At 40.5% G+C, this 21,122-nt stretch overlaps 1 protein-coding gene across 11 annotated transcripts in view; it reads right to left on the minus strand.

The window, feature by feature from the left end:
• LOC147911331 (ral guanine nucleotide dissociation stimulator-like) overlaps nucleotides 1–21,122 on the minus strand; it is a 72,635-nt gene that overhangs the window by 27,195 nt on the left and 24,318 nt on the right. Inside the window, exons 3-4 of one of the 11 annotated variants that reach the window (XR_015551029.1) lie at nucleotides 3,512–3,687; nucleotides 1,248–1,382 (exon numbers count right to left, since the gene is read on the minus strand). The exons of the other annotated variants lie outside the window; for them this stretch is intronic. The gene's annotated coding sequence lies outside the window, so the exon portion shown is untranslated. The remainder of the gene's footprint in view (nucleotides 1–1,247; nucleotides 1,383–3,511; nucleotides 3,688–21,122) is intronic. 11 annotated transcript variants of the gene reach the window in all.

Raw genomic sequence — 21,122 nt, forward strand, 5'->3', positions numbered from 1 at the left:
CTTCTTTTTTTTTTTGCTGAGGAAGACTGGCCCTGGGCTAACATCCATGCACATCTTGCTCTCCTTTATATGGTACGCCACCACAGCATGGCTTGACAAGCAGTGCCTTGGTGCAAGCCCAGGATCCGAACCGGCAGACCCTCGGCCACTCAGCAGAGCATGTGCACTTAATCCCTTGCGCCACTGGGCCGGCCCCCTCAGATACTTTTTACAAGTGAAGTCATAAATCTCACTTCATCCCTGTTGTCCTGCCATAATCATTAATACCATCCCTTTTATTCTCCAACATGTCCCAGTGTGGAGGGAAAATTAGTTGATCCTCCCATTTATAGAGCACCTATTATAAGCCAAGTTATGTACTAAAACCCATGATACAGAATTTAACTTAAAAGTCACTGCCCCTGTTTTTTTTAACCTTGGAGAAAGGAATGAGTTAATAAAGGGACTAATCAATGTGTAATATAGTGTTAGGTATAATTAGATCCTGTAATAAACAGTAAGGGCTACACAGAGATACAGAGACACAGAGAGGGATGGAGGAAGAACAGCAAGGAGGGATAAAGGGAAAGAAATTACCTACAATTATTTCATTTATTTATTTATTTTGTGAGGAAGATCAGCCCTGAGCTAACATCTATGCCAATCCTCATTTTTTTTTTTCCTGAGGAAGACTGGCCCTGTGCTATCATCTGTTCCCATCTTCCTCAACTTTATATGGGATGCCACCACAGCTTTGCCTGACAAGTGGTGCCTCAGTGCCTGCCCAGGATCTGAACCCAGGCCACCAGCAGAGGAGCGTGTGCACTTAACGGCTACTACGGCATGGGGCCGCCCACCTACAATTATTGATGATGAAGAGATTAGGGAAGGACTAACTGATGAGGTGATATTTGAGCAGAGAACTGAATATTTTTTAAAAAAGACCAATCACATTGTGGGTAAAAAATTTTCCAGAGACGGGAGCAATGTACACAGTGCAGAGCTGAATATTACTTCCACTTCCCAGTGATGTTGTTGGTTAAAAACAAAACAAAACAAATGTCTGGCCTATTATCCCAAGAAAGCTCCCTATGCAGAAAAGTACAACACCTTGATCATTACTTAACAAACATTAACACCTAGGAAACAACTTTCAATAAGGTATCTTCTTGTTTTAAGAGCTACTGCCTGCTCACTTAAAGAGGTTTCACAGAAGGACCAAGTGTACAAATGGACACTCTTGCCATCTGTATGGATTCCACACTCACCAGAATAGGCTGGCTTGGAAAACAGGCCGATGCAGGTTCCTCCATGGCTGCAGAGTTGTCCTGCTGACCCCACTCCTGATGTGCAGACAGCCCGTGGATTGCTGGAAAATGCAGTGAGTTCTGCCTCTGATTCCCCTTTTATTGCGGAAGGGAGTGGATAATCCAATCAGTGGATAATCCAGGGGAGACATCCTGTCTCTTATCAATGGGATTTGAGAGATTCCTAAAGCTTTATATCTAAACACAAAAATGTTGGGTTATTGACACTGTCAGATACTGTTGGTAGATAAAAACATTTAATACAATTGTGTGGGGAGGTGGTATTTGCAGTTTCTATCAACATTTTACTATTTCCTTTTTCTTCCACTGGATACCTTCTGTAAAAATAGGAATGGAAGTTTATATGTCCAAAAATATCCATACAACTTATGGTTTAATAGGAAAAATTAGAGACTGTGTAAACGTTTATCAATAAAGAATGTCCACAATATTTATTAACAAGTCTCTAGAATATATCACACAGCCATTAAAAAGAATTTAGTATTTTGTGCATTTACATCTCAGGTAATTTCCAGTAAACTTGTTATTATTTCAACCGTCTTACTCTTTCCCTTCCCTTTGACCTGAATAATTAATGTTCCTTTACTCTCTTTACTTCACTGATGTTGATTTAACTCATTTATTATTCCATTATTTCCTCTATAAACTTACTCGTTGAAATCATATAAAAATCTTTGTTTAATTGCACTAATGTTTAAATCCTGAATCCTTAATACAGTCTAATATGAATAATTACTTTTACCTCCTCCCCCAAATGCTAATACCTTCAACACTTTCAATTCTATTTTTAAGCTTCCTGACATTTGTATTACTGTTTTCATGCATTTTATTCTCTATATATTTTAATCCCTATGAGAGATTTCTAGAATTACTTCACAAAATAAAATTCATTTATATTTATTTATAAATTGTCCTTTCCTTTCCTCTTCAGTCCTTCTTGCATTCCTGGTTTTTAACCTGGGATCATATTCCTTTGGATGTGATAACTCACTGCAGTATTTTGTCTAATTCAAGGCTACTAACAATGAAAAGTTTCACTTTAAGTTTTTCTAGAACATCTTTATTTGGGGCACTATTGCTGCTGGGTGTAGAATTCTGGTTTGATGTGAGATTTCTTTTAGCATTTTAAAAATGCTGCTCTGTTGATGTCTATCTTATTTTCTTTATGGTTAGAAATCACCAATTGGACGTTTTATTGCTTATTTGGCCTCTATAGTCCCTAAAATCCTTTACATTAACTTTGGTTTTTAGACCAAGGTTTGGTTCATTAATATTCCCTGTGTAGTCACTCTGCTTAGGGAATCTTGAATCAATTGAATCTGTGGATTGATGTCTTTCATCAACTTGGAACATGTTTGTGTATTTTCACTTCTGATATCTATTCCTCCCCACGTTCTGTCTACTCCCCTTGTAATCACAGTCCATGTGTCTTCTAATTCTACCCTGAATTTTCCACTGTCATTGACCCTATGGTTTTCTTGGGAGATTTGCTCTTGAACCATCTTCCATTTTAGTTAACCAGCCTTTTGCTGGAATCAATGCCTTCTTAACTCCTTAAATTCTTAATTTCAGTTCTAACATAAACACAATATAACTAGAATTTTTTTAAAAAGAGATAGCAGAGCAGTTTGACAATAAGGAGAAAATGATTTCCATTTGATACAATAAAACTCAAATAGATAGGAGAAAATTATATATTGGATCATATTAAGATATATGAGGAGCCAGTATTCATTAAAATTCACCAGTAAGACCCAGTGGGTGGAAAACCTGAGTATCTTGTTCTTTGTACTGATGTGGACCACATTTTGAAATGATAATAATTGTATTTCTTGGGTTAAATAAAAATGTTATAAAATCGAGTTTCATCTGTTTGTATTTACTTTCTGTAATATGTGTGCTGGAAAATTTAAATGACATAGGTCACGTTGTGATATCTCTGTTGGTCTTGGTGGGATAGAGCCATGATGTGATGGTTAACTTTAGGTGTCAACTTGACTAGACTCAGGGGTGCCCAGATAGACTGTGAAGCATTATTTCTGGGTGTGAGCTGAGGTCAGACCTCTTTTTTCCTACCAGTTCTGTGTCCTGGAAAAGCTGCTGTGCCTCTCAAGATCTCCCCAGTCTCCCAAGCTGCACAATGAGGATTGGGCTAAAAACAGCTTCCTAGGGACCTCATCAGGTGTATATGTGATAATACGTACAACACCTGTGGGCTGGTGTCACATGTGTCTAATGCACACACTTAGAGATGGATGAAGTACAAGGAGTAGGACATCACATAGAATACCAGTCAGAACTTCTCTAGGTCCCAGATGTGTGATATTTGGTAAGTCACTGCCGCTCTGAGCCTCATTTTCAGGTCTGCATCCTGAAGGGGCTGAAATTAGAGGAAATTCAGACATTGTGATCCACTGGCATTAAACCTTCCACGGTCCCCTGTTTTACTCAGAATCAGTCGCAAGAGCCTCATGTTGGCCTATGTGGTGGGAGCCTCCACAATGTTCCCAATGCTCCCTGCCTCCTGGAGTGCACATCCTTGTGTCACCACTAAGTGGTCAGTATCTGGCTTCTGAACAACAGAACACAGCCAAGGTGATGGGATGTCACTTCCAAGTTTTAATTACAAAACGTCTGTCACCTCCCAATTACTGGCTTAATTAGGTTCCCTACTTACCTCCCTCATTCTGTTTCCATCTCTCTCTCTCTCTCTCTCTCGCTCTTACTCTCGCTCTCTATCAAATCACCAGAACTGGGAGAGCAAGTGCTGATGTTTTCAGTTGCACTATGTAGAGGCTCCATAGGAGAGAACTGAGGGAGTGTCCCGCCAACATACAGACAGGAGCTCACACTCTCAGTCCAAATGGATCCTGACAAAACCCATGTGAGTGATCTTGGGTGGGAATCCTCCCCCATTTGAGACCTGTTGAGACCACAGCCCCTGCTTCACAGAGACTTTGAGGCAGAGGCACCCGGCTAAGCCATGCCTGATGCTTGGCTAACAGAAATTGTGAGATGTTATATATTTGTACTTTATAGGTGGCAGGTTTTGGAGTAATGTTGTCACAGAGGAACAGAAAGTAACAGTCTACCATGTCCCAGGATCCAGCCTGATCACCCTCCTCTCTTCATTCCTTTCTCTTCTCAGGCTCCCTCAAGCCACACTGGCCACATTTCTGACCTTCCCTGGTCAAACTCGCTTCTTCCTGTGAGTCTCTGCACCAGGGAGCCTTCTCCTTGACACACTAACTGTTCCCAGACCTAGGGAGGGTGCTTACACTTGTCATTCTGGTCACAGCAAAGGTCTGAAATGCCTCAGGGCAGCCTTTCAGAACCTCCTAGCACAGTCTCTACCATCACAGGTCTCACATCCAGAAGAGCATTACATGATTTCCTCCTTCTTCCTCCCATTGAGATAAAATGAGTGCTTGAGGAAGGGCTGTCTGCTTCGGCTGAAGCAGAGGCAACTCCTTCTGGTTATACCAGGCACACGACTGTCTCTTCCAGGCCGAATTTTTCCCACCATGAGTCCACTGTTTAAGGAAACCGTCGTTCCCTCTCTTTCATGGGTCTGGTTTCCCCAAGAACACAGTGAACCATCCCCTCTCCCTCTGCTGCATCACCATAAACCCACAGCCAGAACATAAGCACCAGGTTAAAACACCACCAGATCCTGAATTCAGTCACTGCTGAGACCCTCCCATCAATGTTGTCATTCAATGGTGACTCCTGACGACACCTTTCCTCTGAGACCCACTCCCAGCCTGTCCTCAGCTTCTTACAGTAACACTGAGATTTCCTCAGAGTCCTCCCAACCTGGGCAAGAAAAATTCTGAAATGTTCTCTGTATTAATTTTCAGGGACTGGGGACATTGGTAGATGTAATTTGAGTGTGTATGTGCAGTAGTTTCTACGCAGGTATTCTATTTTTCAGACACAGATAAAATAGTGTGACTACTCAATGCACCAAGAAAATGGATAACTGTTCAAATTTTTTCATGATGTGAAGTCTTTAGAGAGTAAATGTCATGGTTAAGAGCACAGACTATGGAGCTAACTCCTCATGTCCAAATTCCAGCTCAATCCCTTCCTAGATATTTGTATTGACCGAGTTATTTACCTGATTGGTGCCTCAGTTTCTTCATCTCTCAGTTGGCAATAATGATCAGCATACCTACTTTGTAGGTTTATGGAGAGTATTAAAGGAGTTAATGTTTGAAAAACGCTTGGAACACCTAGTATATTACCAGTGCTGTAGCTATATATTATAAATAAAATTTAGAAATTCTTCTGACACTGCCTGTGAGCCCCAGAGGGTGAGACTGTTGCCTGGATGTATGTAGAAAGCACTCCATGACAAACGATGAATAAATGAGTGAACAACATTGGCGAATGCATTACCAATGTCACCTATGTCACCCTACAGGCATTCCCAAGCCGAAACACATGCAGACATTCCTGCTCTGTCCTGCATCACATTCCCTGGAGGAATCACTGGGGCTTCTTGGACCTGGTAACGGTGCCCACTAAAGGTTCTTTTCTGTCAGCAAACCCCAGTCTTTGTCCAATTGCTGCAGCTCACAGGGTCTGCACTCTGATCCTTTTCTTCACTCGAGGGAGACGTGCCATCCCCAGAGCTGGGCCTGAACTTTGGAGAAAATGTTTCCCTGGCCTGGGGCAGGTAGAAGAGCGCAGGGACAGAGTGGGATTTGGGGAAAATCGTCCAGGTGTTGTCAGAAGGGATGGAGGCAGGGCATGTGTCAGCAAGGACTGGTCTGGTTGGTGGGCCTTGGTGGTTAAATAGTAGGGGGGCTGGGAAGTTTTGTAGGTTCTAGCATAATACAATCACTATGACGGTCATGAAATCAGAATCAGCCTAATTAAGAGTCCAAATTAACCTAATGTCAGCTGTTCCCTGACTGGCTCTCTAATCCAGTAGTGACTTATTTTAAGGGTTGTTCATGTTCTGTCATCTCCTTTTCATTGATTGGCTGGAGTAATTATTCTTTACATAGCCTGTGTATTTTTACATAGTAAAGAAAAAAGGAGTTTTAAAACAACCCTCCTTGGAAAAGTCTCCATAACATATTGAATTAATAACAGAAGCCATGACAGGAAATTCACCATATATCTGGATCTTTAGTCTCTGGTTTTAGATCTTCCTAACTGGTAAATTACCTTGACTTCTTACTTCTTTCTTGAGGTTAGTTCACTTAGGACTAAGTAAGAATGCAACCTCATGCCATTTGAGAAGTAGTGGTGGGACTCTAGGAGGATGTGTGTTTCATTCTGTCAGTGTTGTGTGTGTGTGTGTGTGTGCGCGCATGTGCGTATGACAGTTTTTGTTGCATCTTGCAGTGTGGGCCAGTGTAGACTCCTTTTCTAGGGAAAAAATTTCCCTAACCACTTTCTCTGGGCTTTATTTTCGCTGATGGCTTCACTGGTGCTGTCCAATAGTAACATTAAGCACTCTATATTATGGAATTTAATATCTTTTTAGTAGCCAGATTTTAAAAAATGAAAACAAACAGGTGAAACTAACTTTAACAGTATATTTTAACCCACTATAACCAAGATATTATCATTTGTGGGTGCAGTCTATATAACATTAATAATAAGATAGTTTACATTTTTTTCCTGGGTTTCATAAATCCAGTGTATACTTCCTACTTACAGCACAATCTCCATTTTTAAGTTGAGTTTTTTCAGACATAGATTCTCTGTACTGAGATTTAATGTTCACAGTTGTCAAATAAGAGTCACATGTCTAAGTTGACCCAAACATATTTAAGAGTTTTACACTTGAAGATCATGTGAGATGAATCATGAGAAGTTCCTATTGAGATGGGTAACAAAGGAGTCATTGTGACGTTACAAGGGAAATACCCAGAGAATGGTGAGGGCAGATGGAGTGTGGAGTGGTCTGAGGAGGTGGTTGGAGGTGAGGCCACAGAGATACATGATGTAGATGACCTTTGCTCAGTGGTTCACAACTGAGGGGAAGGAGTAGAGAGAGCAATTACTCTGTGAAACATCAGGCAAGTTAAGGGACCTCGAATATGTATGAAGGAAAAAGAAAAGTGGGGACTATTTGAAAGAAACTTTGTGAAAAATCAAGGAGTAAATATGCCAACACATGAAAAGGAAGTAAAATTTCCAGGCATTATGGATGCTTCCCAGTTGATGCAGATGATTTTGGATTTACAGTGGTACCAACATAATCACGTTGTATGCTTTTCTTAGCAGTTATCAGAAGACCAGCAGTAGTTAAGGTATCGCAGATAACAGGGATCTTTTGAGTTTCAGGTTTTACAAGGCAGATATTATGAGCAGTCAGGAATTTTGGATCATTTCAAGGGAATTATTGAGATTATTGACCATGGAATCCAGGAATGATAGAAAAAGGAGACGAGAAATTGAGGTAAGGATATGGAGACCTGGCATCACTTGCATCTTGAGGAACAGGTATCTGCTGTATGAGTGTTTGAGTAAAAACTGGAAATCAGGAATTTCTGGTGGGTGAATATGTTTTCTCAGTTATTTATTATTGAACAAGATCATTTGGGTTGATGGAAACATCTGGGATATGAGAGTGAGTCACTAGGAGTGGGGTGAATGATCATTTCACTACTGATTTAATCTCTAACGGAGCTATGAACACCAACTGGTCAATGGGTTAATCAAATGAATAATCATATAGTACAGAAGAATGGTAGGATTTGGGATTTAGAAAAAGACTGGAGACTGTGTGTCCTGACAGGGAACACCAGGGCTTTTGTGGTTGAGAGTGACAAGGACAAAAAGAGAATCAAGTCATACTCATAAAGGAGAATGTCTACAAGATGGAGGAGAAATGACCTGCAGTAGTCCTGAGTTTTGACCTCGAGCTTTCTGTTCTTGACCCAAATGTCTTTGATGATGTCCCAGGGCACAGGTCAGATAAATCCCCACAGGGGGAGAGGGAGGGTAGAAGTACAAGACATCTGAGATAACTGTCCTGAGAAGGCAGACTTCAATCATCACTCTGATCCACTTTCACAATTTATTTTTATAAGGTAAGAGGAAAAGAAGTATGATGGTCAAATCATCACAGAGGAAGCGACATGATTGTGGAAACCAATCCAACCCAAAGCCTGGTTTGAGCATCTCCATCCCTTTGAGGATGTCCAGTTACATATTCAAGAGGCCAGTTACTAGAATCACACCCCATCCTGGCAATGAGGTCAGATGCCTTGGAGCAGCCCCAACAACTCTGCTGGCAGAAGAGACTGCAAGGTCTGCAGGCCTGCAGAGTGCAGGAGACCTGTTAAGTCCTTTGGACCTTGCCAAAGCCCTGCTGAATCTTGCACCTAGTTGCACAGGTGCATCCCTGCCAGCTGTGCCCACAGGTGGTCTGAACTCCAGTCCCATGCCCACCCCTGCCCGGTCTTCAGATTCGGCAGAGATGATCCCAGGAGCTGGTCTGTACATCCCACAGCTCCTTTGCAAACAACTTCTGGTGACTGAGGAGGATATCAGGAAACAGGAAGGGAAAGTGAAGACGGCAAGAGAGAGACTGGCGGTAGCACTGACGCAGACAGACTCGCTAGAGAGGCAGGGAGAGTGAGGGGCCAAGAAGGACGTCCCGACAAACACGATGAAGAAAAGACAAGACGGCGCAGATGACATGGAGCTCACACTACATGAATGCCTCTGCAGGGGTCCTGATGTCTTCTTGCTTTGAGCTCTTGAAACTTTAATATATACCAATACTTTTCTTTTCTTCAATTCCTTTGCATGACAGAGGATACAGACAGTGATCCTTCTGAGATGAGAGATTGGGTTTCAGGTGAGGAGAGAAAGGAGATCTTTCCTTTTCGTGTTGTTCTCTCATTTTTCTTTCCTAAGTGTGTTATTTATTTGTATTTTAAGGTCAGCAGAGAGTTATGAAAGTCATGGGGTTCTTTAGAGTTTTGCCCTCACAGTCACAGAGAAAACCTACCTAGTCTGCATGGACTGTGCTTTGTGTGTAATATTCCAACAGATCCTGACATAACATTTCACTAAAGAGCTGTTCTATCTGTCTTCTCAAGTAAGATATTCACTTCTAGATCTCTATTTTTCTGTTTTCTGTTGCATGTTGATTGACAATTGCATATAATGAAATACCAGACTTTCCCTCATTGTTTAGATCTGTATGGTTGGAAATCTGACATGCCATTCGGGCATCTTGCTATCAAGAGAAAGACTGTTCTCAGCGTCATGAATCTAACAATGAGCCACTGTGTGTTGGGATTTGTCTATTTGCTGATCAAGCCTGTTGGATTATTCAAATCCTCTTCATCATTATTTTCTCATGGCTGACAAACTTATCAGTTTCTAAGAGCAACGTGTTAAACAATAATGGAGTATATTACTATTTATATCTTACCTAAAAAATGAGTTATTTTTTAAATGAATCTTCTCTCCTCTATTCTTCGATGTAGTAATCATCTGGCGTTTTAGTTAAATGTGTTTTTAATGTCTTGTTTTAAAACTAATACCAAATTAGACAGACTATTCTTTTCCTTTACTCACGACTCCTGTTACGTTTTTCTGGGTTCACATTTCTTCCTCCTGATGAACGTTCTTTACTGGTTCTTTCACTGCAGGCATGTGGGAGGTCAACTCTGAGTCTCTCTGTCTGTCAGAAAATGTCTTTATCTCTTTGAGAGATAGTCTGGCTAGGTGTTTAATTTAGTTTTAGTAATTTTTTCCTTCCTTATTATTTAATATTTCTGAGTCTCCATATCTTTAGCTATAAAATGGGAATAAAACCCTAAAATGGTGAGTGTAACTGACATAATGCACGCAGAGCCTGCCAATCATGTTCCTTAGCAGACATTAAGTAGTCAATAATGATAGCTATTATTATCATTATTATAATAATGTAATATATAATAGTATATTAATGTATAATAATAATTATACATTAATTTATAATTATAATGTACAGTGTATAATGTATGCAATGTATAATAATATATTAATATTATTAATCACTAGAATCTTCAGAGAGTGCATTCTAGGCAAAGGACTACTTATGACAGAGAATGTGAAGCTCACAGCCAGGAAGTCTGAGAGAGTGGCATGACTGTGATTTTAATTCTTAGCCCTTGGGTATCTTCAGCTGTGGTCGTCTGCACAGTGTGCACAGACAACATAATCTGTTCCCACAGACCCACTGCAGGACAGGACAGCCTGCCTCATGCCTGGGATGCTCTGGGCTGCTTGTTGGGGAGCCTCTGCTGTGAGTCTACTTGAACTCTGTGCAGAGAAAGATGAAAAAGGACTCTTTCTTTTCCCTCAGATTTCCCCCCCGAGTTTTATTCACTTTCACATCCAGAGCAGACACTCTCTTTCCAGAGCCTTGGTGTTACTCTAGGATTCAGGCTTCCCAGACAGCTAGTCATTTCAGCTCCCAAGTCCCAAGGTGACTGCAGAGTCATGTCTGACCCACTCCTCCCATCTTGGCCTGTTTCCCATCATGGAGGACCCATGAATGTGAGAGAAGCCACCGAGGGAGATTGATCTGGAAGTCCCGGTGAATCTAAGCTTCAGAGGATGAAGCAGAAAAGGGGAACCTGAGACTGTCGGGGCTTCAGGTTGTGGGGAATATGGAGGAGCCAAGAGGGGTTTATACAATGTTATAAACCAATTTTACCACAATAAAAAAAATAAATAAAGGAAAAGGAAGGAGCTGATGATTCATAGTTCATGAGAGAATCTCAATGCAGCTTGCATACTCAACTTTCATAACTGTGAGAGAAATTCCCACATACACACACGATCTTACATACAGAATGTCACTTCTTTGCTTAGACGGACCACAAAAACTTTCCATTGCATTTCTGAATCCTGGGTCAATATATAGAGGGGAAAAACCCACTGATCACCAAGTCCACTTCCTTGTAGACACCAGGCTTTATGTACTCAAAACAGTCAGAATAACTCATTGCGCACATGGAATGCGGAAATTGCCTGAGGAGGGGCAGCAGAAGCAGAAAGAACATCCCAGCTGTGACTCACCAGTTTGAGACAAAGCCCTTAGTCAGTGGTGGGCGGAGGAGCAGAGCTGGAAGGAGACCTGCAGTGTAGCCCTCTGCAGGAAAAGTTTACCCCTGTGAAGGGTACATGTTGCATCTAAAATTGCTCGGCCATTCAAGCACATAGAAAGATTTGTTATTCATCAGAACTAGGGCATTGTCAGAAGCAATATATGTTGGCTCAGATCTCCCCTCAGAGTTGCTATGGATCAGAGATGCTTCTGGTCTCCTCTCTCTGTCACTCTGAGTCCAAGCCCACCTGGTCACTGCTCTCAGTAAGGAGCTCAGGGGTCTTCCCTGCCCTGGGGCTCTGCATCTGGCACCTTGTGCCCTGGTAAAAACAAAAGTTAAAAGCATGTTTGAGCAACATCTTCCATCACAGTTGCCAGTGATTTCATCAGGTCTGGGAGTCAGCAAGGCTCTGGGAACTACCCCATCCTGAGACTGGATTCTTTCTTCCCCAGGCAAATATTCTGTTTCTTGCAATTAACTGAGAGATGTTGCATCCATCAGAACACAGCATCAGAAAGAGTCAGTATTGCCATCAGCAAAAACAGCCCAGCAGGATTCCTGTGATGCCCAGGGAGGAGGTCACTGACCAGCCCTTGGGTAACCCTTAAGGGTACTTTATGGCGCACACCTCCAGCCTCACCCTTAGGTCTATTTGACCATTGTCTGAAGAACTGGTCTCACTCACAGTCCAGGAAATGGATATCCATTATCCCAGTTCATATCAGTTTGGCAAGTGATAAAATAAAGTCTAAATTCACATAAATTTACCCCAACCTATTCCTTAGACCTATGTCCTGTGCCACACTCAATGACCAGTTTATTACTCAGTGGACTCCGGCACTGTTTTCCTATTTCTCTGCTAATCATTAAGGCAAACATTTGCAAGGGTTCTTAGTATTTAAATATTCCTCTCCTTCAAATCATGTTCTTTTCTCAACTCACTTCAATCGGGTTTTGCCCACTATGTCACTCAATCTGTTCTCGTTAAGGACAATCAGCAACTTACATGAAGCCCAATACAATTGTCATTTTTTATCTTTATTTTATTTCACCACACAGCAGCATTTGACCCAGCTGATGGCTCGATCCTTAGGACACTCATTTCTAAGTGTTTTACTTTTTCTAATTTCTCTCTGTTGTTCCTACTTCGTGTGTATCTCTCACTTGATCTCCTGTATGGTAGCCTCTTTACTTTATTCACCTTTAAATGCTTGGTTCTTTTCTTTCATGGATCTTCTTTTGTTCTCTGTTTAAGAATATTTTTTAATATGCCTCAAACAATAAAGATATTTGCTATCTTCTGAAGTTTTGTTGTTTTACCTTCTACTCTTAGATCTAAAATCCAGTGTGAAATGATTTTATCTACCTTGTGAAGTAGGAATTAAGCTTCATTTTTAATAGAAACATCTAGTTGGTGGAGCACTACTGATTAAAAAGACTGTCCTCTGTCTACTTCTCTGCAGTGGCACCTTTGACATAAATCAGATTTCCATATGTCAGCATGTCTCTTTATGGACTCTATATTCTGTTCCACATTTCTATCTTTGCACAATGCCATACAGTCTTAATTGCTGTAGCTTTATGGTAAGTCTTGATATCTGGCAGTGTATATCCTCCAAATTTCTTCTTTAAAAACACCTGGTGAGTGACATCAGCAATGTGGCAGAGTAAGCTATTCCCTTTGTCTCTCTCCCTCCAAACTGCAATTAAATGGACAGTCATTGATCAGTGGAGGATATGCACACAGCACATCAGGTTGCCTGAGAGACCTACACAGCTATACATCAGAAGAGGGATGGACTACCCCCAAGGAGGTGGTGGAGATAGGTGAGCACTCTACGCCCCACCCCAGCATCCCTGTACATGCATGCAACTGCTCTCCCAGCTGGAGCACCCATAGCACTGCTGCAGCCCCGAGGGTGGGCTCACACCTCAGCGTGACTGCGGGAACACCTGACAGCATCCGTGAGCCCCCAAGTGATTGCTGCTTTCCCATCCAGTGGGAGAGCCCACAGTGCTGCTGTGGTCCCAGGGAGTAGCCCAGGCTCAGACCCAGTGGGGAGGCCCTGCCTGCCAACCCCAACAGCTGGTGCAACCTAGGAAGAGATGGCGGCAGATTTGTGCACCTGGGTGAATGAGCTCCCAGCTGCCACAAATGCCCATAGTACTGCTGCAGCCCTGAAGTGGGGAGTTCATCTTGGCAGGACTGCGGGAGCAGCCAGCAGCAGACCTGAGCCCCCATGAGATCACTTTTCCATTTGGTGGGAGAGCCCACACGGCTGCTACAATCTCAAGGAGTGGCCCAGACTCGGACAGGCAAAATTGCCATGGGTTACAGCAAGCTCAGAATACATAGCTTCCTCCAGGGGCGGCAGGTGGAATCTGTGACCAGACACTATCACTATGCGAAGGCACAAATCCACCCCATCAAAGAGTATGAAGAAATATATTAATACTCCAGACCAGAAGGAAAAAGACAAACACCCACAAATCAATCCTGAAGGCACAGAAATCTACAATCGAAATGACAGAGAATTCAAAATAGCTACCAAAAAAAAAAAAAAACTCGAGTTACAAGAGAACTCAGAATGACAGTTCAATGAAATCAGGAACAAAATTAATGAACAGAGGGAATTCTTCACAAAAGAGAATGAAACTATAAACAAAAATCAATCAGAAATGTTGGAGATCAAAAACACAGTGAATGAGATACAGAAAAATCTGAAGTCCTTAAATAACAGAGCTGATATTTTGGAGGATAGAATTAGCAATCTATAGGATAGGAATATAGAAATCTTCAGATGTAGGAGGAAAGAGAACTAAGACTAAAAAGAAATGAAGAAATTCTCTGGGAAATATCCAACTCAATTAGGAAATGCAACATAAGGATTATAGATATTGCAGAGGGAGAAGTGAGGGAGAAAGGACCAGAGAGCTTGTTCAAAGAAATACTAGCTGAGAACTTCCTAAACCTGGGGAAGGAGCTGGAATTACAAGTAAAAGAAGCTAATAGAACACCTAATTACATCTATGTAAAAAGACCTTCTCCATTAGTAAAGCTGGCAAAATCCAATGACAAAGAAAAAATATTAAGGGCAGTAAGGCAGAAGAAAATAACCTACAAAGGAATTGCTATCAGGCTTTCAGTGGATTTCTCAGCAGAAACCTTACAGGCTAGGAGAGCATGGAATGACATATTCAAAATTCTGAAAGACAAAAGCTTTCAGCCAAGAATACTATATCCTGCAAAAATATCCTTCTGATATGATGGAGAAATAAAAACTTTGCCAGATAAACAAAAGCTGAGGGCATTCATTGCCACAAAATCCCCTATAAGATATGATCAAGAAGGTCCTCATACCTGAAAAAAAAAGAAAGGGTTTACAAAGCCTTGAGCAAGGAGATAAATAGGCAGACAAAATCAGAAAATTGCAACTCTCTATCAGAACAGACCAGCAAATAATTAATTATAACTTTAAAGATAAAGGGAAGAAAAACATCAAAAATAAATATAATCACTTCATTTTAACCACAAACTCACAATACAAAATGGAATAAGTTGTGACAACAATAACTTAGAAGGGGAAGCGGGAATGGGTGGAACCTGATTAGACTAATGGAATAAGAGGCTATCAGAAAATGGACCAACTCATCTACGAGAACTTTTACACAAACCTCACGGTAACCACTAAACAAAAATCAGACAGAGACACAAATGATAAATAAAGAGAAAACCATCATAGAGAAACACCAAACTGAATTGGTATTCTGAAATACACAGGACGAAAAACAAGGGAAATACAAAGCAGCTGGAAAACAAGTGATAAAATGGCAGCATTAAGCCCTCATATATGAATAATCACTCTAAATGTAAATGGATTGAATTCCGCAGTCGAAAGACACAGAATGGCTGGATGGATTAAAAAACAAGATCCAACAATATGCTGCCTCCAGGAAACATTTCTGAGCTCTAAAAACAAATGCACGCTTAGAGCAATGGGATGGAAGATGATACTCCAAGCTAATGGCAAACAAAAGAAAGCAGGTGTTGCCATACTTATGTCAGACAATGTAGACTTCAAGATAAAGAACACAAAGAGAGACAAAGAGGAGCGGTCTGTAATGATAACAGGGACACTCCACCAAGAGGAAATAACACTTATAAGTATATATGCACCTAACACAGGAGCACCAAAGGAGATAAGGCAATTATTATTTGACCTAAAAGAAGATATTAACAGCAACACAATAATAGTGGGGGACCTTAACACCCCTCTTTCATCAATGGATAGATCAAACAGACAGAATGTCAGCAAGGAGATAATGGAACTAAATGAAAAACCAGACCAGATGGACTTAACAGATATATACAGAACACTCCATCAAAAATCAGCAGAATACACATTCTTCTCAAGTGCACATGGAACATTCTCAAAGATAGACCATATGTTGGGAAACAAGACAAGCCTTAATAAATTTAAGAAGATTGAAATCACAGAAAGCATCTTTTCTGACCATTATGCTATGAAACTAGAAATCAACTACGAGAAAAATCTAGGAAGTGACAAACACGTGGAGACTAAAGAACATGCTACTGAACAACCAATGGATCATTGAAGAAGCTACAGAAGAAATCAAAAAATATCTGAGGACAAATTAAAATGAAAGTACACCATACCAACTCATATGGGATGCAACAAAAGTGGTCTTAAGAGGGAAATTCATAGCAATACAGGCCCACCTTAACAAACATCAAAAATCGCAAATAAGCAATCTTAAACTACACCTAACAGAACTAGAAAAAGAAGAACAAACAAGGCCCAAAGTCAACAGAATGAGGGAAATAATAAAAATTAGAGCAGAAATAAAGGAAATTGAAAAAACAACAACAAACAAATGGTAGAAAGGATCAACAAAACTAAGATCTGGTTCTTTGAGAATATTAACAAAACTGACAACTCTTAGCCAGACTCACTAAAAAAAAAAAAAAAAACAGAGAGGCTCAAATAAATAAAATCAGAAATGAAAGAGGAGAAATTACAACAGATACCACAGAAATACAAAGGATCATAAGAGAATACTATGAAAAACTATATGCCAACACATTGGACAATCTAGAAGAAATGGATAAATTCTTAGACTCATACAACCTCCCAAAACTGAATCAAGAAGAAATAGAAAATCTGAATAGACCAATCACAAGTAAAGAGATTGGCACAGTAATCAAAAACCTCCCAAAAAATAAAGTCCAGGACCAGATGGCTTCTCTGGAGAATTCTATCAGACATTCAAAGAAGATTTAGTACCTATCCTTCTCAAACTGTTCCAAAAAACTGAAGAAGACGGAAGACTTCCTAACCCATTTTATGAGGCCAACACCACCCTGATCCCAAAGCCAGACCAGGACAACACAAAGTGGGAAAACTATAGGCCAATATTGGTGCTGAACATAGATGCAAAAATCCTCAACAAAATATTGGCAAACCGAATACAGCAATACTTAAAAAGGATCATACACCATAATCAAATGGGATTTATATCAGGGATACGGGGATGGTTCAACATCCACAAATCAGTCAATGTGATACCCCACAATAAGGAAATGAGGAATAAAAACCACCTGATCATCTCAATAGATGCTGGGAAAGCATTTGACAAGATCCAATATCTATTTATTATAAATAAATTTTAAAAACCTCTCAATAAAATGGGTATAGAAGGAAAATACCTCAATATAATAAAGTCGATATATGACAAACCCACAGCCAACATCATACTCAATGGGGAAAAACTGAAAGCCATCCCTCTGAATTCAGGAACAAGACAAGGGTGTCCACTCTCGCCACTCCTATTCAACAGAGTACTGGAGGTTTTGGCCAGAGCAGTTAGGCAAGAAAAATATAAAAGAAATCCAAACTGGCAAGGAAGAAGTGAAACTCTGGCTGTTAGAAGATGACATGATTTTATATATAGAAAACCCTAAAGAATCTATCAGAAAACTATTAGAAATAATCAACTACAGCAAAGTTGCAGGGTATGAAATCAATGTACAAAAATCAGATGCATTTCTACTCTAATAACGAACTAACAGAAAGAGAACTCAAGAATATAATCCCACTTATAATCTCATAAAAAAGAATAAAATATCTAGGAATAAAAACACTTTGGGTATTTATTCTTGATCCTCTTCATTTCCATATAAATTTTATTATCAGATTATCAATTTCCACCTATCATCTGCCAAGATTGTGATTGCGATTATTTGGAATTTATAGATCAATGGAAGAGAATTGATGCCTTTAAATAAGTGATTCCAATAATGCATGAAGTTGGTTATCTCTCCATTTATTTATATTTTCTTTAATTTCTCAGTAATATTTTGTACTTTTATTTGGACAAGGCCTCGCACATCTCTCATTAGATTTAATTCTTTTTCATAGTATTAAATGTTTTTGATCCAGATCTTGTCATTGTATGACACGTCTCTAATTCTCTTTTTTCTGTAAATTCCATTTGTTTTTCTTTCTGCTTCAATTTTGGATTTTTTTTATTTCCTGAATTTTTTGGCCTCTCATCTAATATTAAATCTATCTAATATATTTGTAATTTTGTATATTGTATTTTTCTACTTCTAGTATGCCATGTAAGCCTTTTTATAGATCCCAATTCCCTGGTGGAATTCTCCATCTTCCCCATTTTCTCCATTTCTTATACATATTAATCATAGTTATTTAAAACTCCTTGTCAGGTAACTCCAACATCTCATCTGTGGCTGTTTCTATTACCATTTTTTCTCTTCGTTCAATTATGTAGTTTTGCATTTGGCATATCTCGCCATGCTTTGTTGAATGTTGTCATGTGCTATAAAATATTGTAGGAGCCCAGATGATAGTATCGAATCATAGAGAGTTAACCCTTTCTTACACACAGGTGAGAGAGTTGTGACTCATCACTCTAATCTGACTGGGGACTGTGCTGGCTTGTGGACTGTACCCTTCAACCTCTGCCTCTAGTTCCACCTTGAGTCTATGGGATTTTAACCTAAAATCCTGGTGCAGATCAAGATGGCATCATAGGACATTCATGACTTCTGTTACCCTCACAAGAAGACCAACTAGCAACTGTCCATAGACAAGACACCCTTGAGAAAATCCCAGAGCCTGAGAGTGAGGCTGCAGCACCCCTCTGGACTACAGAGAAGGACCCCATTAGAAGGATAAGAGGAGCGGATACACTCTGATTAAATCATCCTTCCCCCAGGCTGACATAGTGCCACACTGAGAGGACCCCCTGAGCCTAAGTTCCTCTAGTGGGAAAAAGAGAGTCCAAGGTGGACATCCAGCACCATCCCCCCCACCACCAGTATTGCAGAACCCTTCCTGGGAGGCACACTTGGTTTTCACCTCACAGGGATCACTGGGGAATCTGCAGGTCTTGAGCACTGGGGATCAGATAGAAACAGAGAAGGTAGCGGGGCTGACAGCAACCAACGTTTGGGGCTTGGCAGACCACATTCCTCCTTACAGCAGCACCCAAGCAGAGATCCCAGCCAGCACCTCTGCCCATCTACACAGCTGAGTAGGTGGCCCCGTCTGGTCAGGGAGCTCTGTGCTCAGTTCTACCTCATTCAGGTCTCAGCCAATGAGCTGCACTGGCCATGGAGCCTGTTCTACAGCCCTGCCCAGGCAGGGAAGCAAAGTGGAAGCCCCACCCAACTGCTGAGCATAGCTTCCAGTTCTGCCAGCCCAGGAAGCCTGGCCAGAGATCCCAAGCAGCTGTGTAGCCCATCCAGCCATCTTGCTGCACTTGCACTCATAACTCAATAGTAAAAAAAAAAAAAAGCAATTAAAACATGAGCAGAGGATCTGAATAGACATTTTTCCAAAGAAGATCTAGAGGTGGCCAACATCGCTAATCATCAGGGAAATGCAAATCAAATCAACAATGAGATACCATATCACACCTGTTAGAATGGCTATTATCAAAATCTCCAGATAGGCATCAACGAGCATGTGGAGAAAAGGGAAACCTTGTGCACTTTTGGTGAGAATATAAATTGGTGCAGCCACTCTGGAAAACAGTATGGAGGTTCCTCAGGAAATTAGAAATAGAACTGTAACATGATCCAGCAATTCCACTTCTGGGTATATATCTAAAGGAAATGAAATCAGGATCTTGAATATCTACACTTGGATATCTACAGTTGAATATCTTGGATATATACACTCCCGTGTTCATTGCAGCATTATTTACAATTGCCAAGATGTAGAAACAACCTAACGGATGAATGGATAAAGAAGATATGGTATGTATATATATACAATGGAATACTATTCAGTCATGAGAAAGAAGGAAATCCTGTCATTTGCAACAGTACGGATGGACCTTGAGGAAATTATGCTAAGTGAAATAAGTCAAACAGAAAAAGACAAATACTGTATGATCTCACTTATATGTGGAATCTAAAAAAGCCAAACTCATAGAAACAGAGTAAGATGGTAGTTGCCAAGAGCTGGGAGGTGGGGGAAATGAGGAGATATTAGTCAAAGGGTACAAACTTCTGGTTATAAAATGAATAAGGTCTGGGTTTCCAATGTACAGCATGATGACTATATTATATATAGTTGAAAGTTGCTAAGATGGTAAATCTTAAATATTCTCACCACACACACACACAAAAATGGTAATCATGTGAGGTGATGGAGATATTAACTAATTCTATTGTGGTAATCATTTCACAATATATACATGTGTCAAATATCATGTTGTACACCTTAAACCTACCATTGATATATGTCAATCGTATCGCAATATAAAGCTGAAATAATAAATAAATAACTAGACAGATAGGGAAAAAACCTCCTGGGATATTTCTCTTCTTTACTACAGAGGTTTATTTAATCAGCTGTGGAATATAATTTAACCCTGAGACTACAGTTACTGCAGAACTTATTTTGCATACATGTTATGGGGAATTGCATTTATTCACTATATGTCTGTTATAAGAAATTGTACTCATTAGAATACGTCTGGGTAGGAGGTTGGACATATGTATCTAAAATGTGTGTGCCTACCAGCACTGTTAATGACCTCACTAACTTTATTCCATGATTCCATTTCTATACAAATGCATAAACCAAATTTTTAGTCAGAAACCTTTAAGGCTTTTTGTCTTGAATTTCTTTTTATAGGTTTATTTCAGAAAAATAAATTGGTGATTCTAGAAGAAGAACAACAAAAAATATGTCATAACCAGGGGCTGACCCAGTGGCACAAGCGGTTAAGTGCGCGCGCTCCACTGTGGCGGCCCGGGGTTCGCCGGTTCGGATCCCGGGCGGGCACCAATGCACTGCTTGTCAAGCCATGCTGTGGCGGCATCCTATATAAAGTAGAGGAAGATGGGCATGGATGTTAGCCCTGGGCCACTCTTCCTCATCTAAAAAAAAAAAAGAAAAGAAAAAGAGGAGGATTGGCAGATGTTAGCTCAGGGCCGATCTTCTCACACACACACAAAAAAATGTCACAACCATTGGGAATAGTAGATAAAAAAGTTATGAAGATCTGTGTCATTGATGACATCACTGAGCCACAGGAGGAGCCAACACAGACCCACCATATGCTGAAGATCCTTTGACTGGGTTTGGTCTTAACTGCAGCTGAAAACATTCTCCCTAAGTCAGGAATGGAGATGCTTCATCAGTTGTGTCTGAGTATTGTATCACAGGCGATCTGTACACAC

The sequence above is a fragment of the Ceratotherium simum genome, unplaced genomic scaffold (assembly GCF_057802395.1).
Source record: "Ceratotherium simum simum isolate JZ-2026a unplaced genomic scaffold, ASM5780239v1 HiC_scaffold_43, whole genome shotgun sequence".
Lineage (NCBI taxonomy): Eukaryota > Metazoa > Chordata > Mammalia > Perissodactyla > Rhinocerotidae > Ceratotherium > Ceratotherium simum.